The sequence below is a fragment of the Tachyglossus aculeatus genome, unplaced genomic scaffold (assembly GCF_015852505.1).
Source record: "Tachyglossus aculeatus isolate mTacAcu1 unplaced genomic scaffold, mTacAcu1.pri SUPER_30, whole genome shotgun sequence".
Classification (NCBI taxonomy): domain Eukaryota; kingdom Metazoa; phylum Chordata; class Mammalia; order Monotremata; family Tachyglossidae; genus Tachyglossus; species Tachyglossus aculeatus.
Genome location: NW_024044837.1, coordinates 1,825,769 through 1,829,880, shown reverse-complemented (window position 1 = coordinate 1,829,880; position 4,112 = coordinate 1,825,769). Strand labels below are relative to the sequence as shown.

Genomic DNA, 4,112 nt, shown 5'->3' with positions numbered 1-4,112 from the left:
TGCTATGCTGTTTCAAGTACTTATCCAACCCCGCCTTGGATACTGCATCAGCCTCCTTGCTGACCTCCCAGCATCCTCTCTCTTCCAACTCCAAGCCACACTTCATTCAGTTGCACAGATCATTTTTCTAAAAACAGTTCAGTCCCTACTCCTTGAGAACCTCCAGTGGTTGTCTATCCACCTCCATATCAAACAGAAATTCCTTATCATTGACTTTAATGCACTCAATCAGCTCCTCCCTTCCTATCTTACTTCATTAATTTCCTAATACAACACAGCTTTCTCACTTTGCTCCTCCTGTGCAAACCTACTCAGTCACTATACCTCAATTTCTTCCGTCCTGTGGACAACACCTCACCCATGCCCTGCATCTGGCCTGGAACTCCCTTCCCCTTCGTATCTGAAAGACACCACTCTCCTTACCTTCGATACCTTATTGAAATCACATTTCCTCCAAAAGGTCTTTTCCGACTAAGCCCTCATTTCCCCTACTCCTTCTTCCTTCTGCATTACCTAAGCACTTGGATCTGTACCTTATCAGCACTTGATATGCACCCCACTCTCAGACCCTCAGCACTTATGTGCATATCTATACTTTTATTTAATATCTGTCTCCCCTTCTAGACTGTAAGCACTTGGTGGGCCGGGAACACGTCACCCACATCTGTTGGATTGTACTCTTCCAAGTGCTTAGCAGTGCTCGGCACACAGTAAACACTCAATAAAAAACACTGATGGAATGATTGATTGGATATGCTAATTTCTTATCTACAAGTGACATGACAAATGGCATTGTAATTTAAAGGAATTTTATTTAGAGGGGATACATCAAATGAAATGATTTCTCATGGAAGTGGAAAAAACTAAAGCCCAAGTTATCTCAGTACTGTTATATATGGACCCCTTCAACAGCATGCTACTCAGGGGATAGCGATTTTGATGTCTCTATAACCTCTTTGTTTTTAGTGATGTAGACTAAAGTGTATAATTTGGGAGGAAGGAGAGGGGGAGAAGAAGGGTGGGAAAGAGGAGGAGGAGGAGGAGGAGGAGGAGAGAAGGAGGAAGAGGAAGAGGAGGAAGAGGAGACTTCATTAATAGCTACATTACTGGAAGAGAGGCTAGAAGTCCTTCAGGGAGGCAACTGCATTTCAGCCATTGTAATTGGCTGAAACCCCTTACTGTTTCCAGTGCTGGAATGGAGGTTCTTTATTAAGATGTTGAATAGTGGCAGAGGCTACCATGAAGGCTCAGGGAACACAAGCTGAGTCACTAGCTCTAAAGTGGAATGAAAAGCTGGGGAGAAATCTGTGATGTGCTCAGGCTAACATTAGGTCTGGCAGGGGCTCAGGTGATTTTCCTCCAGGGAGTCCAAAGTAGAAATCCCCTGGAGCACAAGCTTGTCATTAGACCTAGATGTTGCATTTGTGGGTGGGCCATCACACATTCACAGGGAGAGCACCAGAATCAGCATCAGAGTAAATCTTTTGGCAGAGACGGCTGAGCCCACTCCAGTGAGGGATCCTCCTGGCCCCCAACCAGAACCCCAGGGCACTGATAGAGGTTGGGAGTCCACAGTAGGCCCATCCACTCACCAACATATATTTTACTGAGTCTTAGTGGAACCATTCGGGTGCACACTCAGGTGCCCCAAGCAATACATCCCAATAAGATAACACAATCCCAAACACCTTCCTTGCCACTGGTTGAGTGGTTGCTGAAGTTGGAACTTTCATGCAGGTATCACTTGGTCAGGGCTACAGGTTCAGAGACTTTTCACTAGGTGGTGATGACTCAGGAATCACTGACACAGGAACAGTCCTCTGTAGGTGGTTCTAGAGCAGTGTAACCCAAACTCTCCACCAGATGATGTGGGCTCTAGGTACGGAAGCCAGTCCTTGAGGATCAGTCCTTCTGCTTTCCCAGACAAGAGAGGGCCCCTCGCTGGGCTGAGGCTAGCCCTTTTAACCTGGACTCACCGTTGTAATAGGCCCTTCAGAACGATGCAGCAGTAAAAAAATAAAATAACCCCTGCCCTCAAGTATCTTACTATCTAATTAGGCATTTAGATTCTAACTGTACATGCTTTTTTATTTTTTCAAGAACATCTACAATAGCAAGTTAAGGGAAAAATTGTACCTGAAAAGGCCCCAGAAAGAGGCAGCAGACAATTCGACCAGCCTATCACTAGCTACCCAGCTGTACACCAATCCTATGACTCAGGCCAGGTGGGTTGTTATCATTTGGGGCCCACCAAATTATTGCAATCTAAAGTGCAGTATCTTGTACTCAGAGCCAATCAATAAATAAACATGATATGACAATAATGTTCATTCGTAGTGGACCACTTGGTCAACAGAAAAACTAACTCAACATAAAACTAACTCCCCTTCTAGACTGTAAGCTCCTTGTGGGCAGTTAATGTGTCTACCAGCTCTGTATCCTACCTCCTAAGCATTTATTACAGTGACCTGCACAAAATAAATGCTCAGTAAATACCATCAATTGATTGATAGCACGAATGGTATGTGATTGGTTGATGTTGGCTGACTGGCATGGAAAAGATCCACGAACTTAACCCCCAGGTGAATTCATCACAGCTTAAGGCCTTGAAGGTTTCAAGAAGTGAGGATCAGAATTTATGTGAATATGTTTCTTACTGACAAGTTTTTTCAGGGCCCCTTTCATGTCCTTGTTCCTCAGGCTGTAGATGAAGGGGTTCAACATGGGGGTGATGACAGTGTACATCACGGATGCTATCGAGCCCAGCCGGGATGTTTGATTAGATGTGGGCAGAGATAGGTCCCAAGAGTGGTGCTGTAGAATAAGGAGACCACCGACAGGTGAGATCCACATGTGCTGAAAGCTTTACACCTTCCCTTGGCAGACGGGACTGTCAATATGGTGGAGACAATACGTGTGTAAGAGCACAGAAGCCCAGTGAGGGGAATTATTCCCAGTCCTATTGCGGAGACAAATATCACCACCTCATTGATGAAGATGTTGGAACAAGAAATCCTTAGGACCTGGTAAAGGTCACAGAAGAAGTGAAGGATTTCATGACCGGAACAGAAAGATAAGCGATCCACCAACAGGGTGTGTGTCAGGGCATGGAGAGAACTGACAATCCAGGCACCTGCAACAACCAGGGCACAGAGCCGTGGGCTCATGATTGTGGTGTAGTGGAAGGGGTGGCATATAGCCACGTAGCGGTCATACGCCGTCCCAGTGAGGAGAAAATGGTCCAGACCTAGTAATAAGATAAAACAAAATATTTGTGTTAAGCATCCAACATAAGGTATGGATTTATCCTGGGTCTGGATGCTGACCAACATCTTGGGGACGGTGGAGGATAATAGAAAGACTTCGGCCAGGGAGAGGTTGGTGAGAAAGAAGTACATGGGGGTGTGCAGGTGTGGGTCAGAGCCGATGGCCAGGATGATGAGCAGGCTCCCCAGGACCCCAAGCAGGTACATCCAGAGGAACAGCACGAAAAGGGGCTGACGCTGCTCTGCCCGGTCGGAGAGTCCTAGGAGGAGGAATCCCGAGACACTGGTTTGGTTTCCCTTCTCCATTGGGCCGGAAGATCTGCTGGGAGAGACAATACAGGGAAATGTGACCATGGAGCAGTTCCAGTCCAATTCTACCCCAAAGGGGGTCTAAGGGCATTCAAGGACAGTTGGCATAAGTTGTGAAGGGAAGTCCTTGGTTTGCAACCCTGACTATCTAACCCAAGAATTGTATTTTCTTGATTCAGATTGGGAAGTGGTTGGAGAACTCCATCAAAAGGTCTTTGGCAAGCTCCAGTCTAATCTTTCCATAGACTTCTGACCCAGATTTCCTCAGTTCCAGTGCCAGAAAGGCCATAAATGTGCCTGTGTCCTAACCAGACCCAGAATAGAATGCATCCTCTAGTTGGTGGCGATGGAAAACAACCATCATGTCCTAGTGAAAAGAGCACAGGATGGGGATTTATGAAACCTGGATTCTAATCCCTTTATAAAGCCTTTCCTAATTAATCTTTTATCTTCCCACCCTAGAATCCCACCCCACCTCAAAACTGCCACGTCACTCCTGCATCTCCTATTTGGATATTCACCTTCCCCTTACCGACC

The 4,112-nt window shown here is 46.1% G+C and overlaps 1 pseudogene; it reads right to left on the bottom strand.

Moving 5' to 3' along the window:
• Positions 1-2,598: 2,598 nt before the first annotated feature.
• Positions 2,599-3,572, bottom strand: LOC119921776 (annotated as a pseudogene).
• Positions 3,573-4,112: the final 540 nt, after the last annotated feature.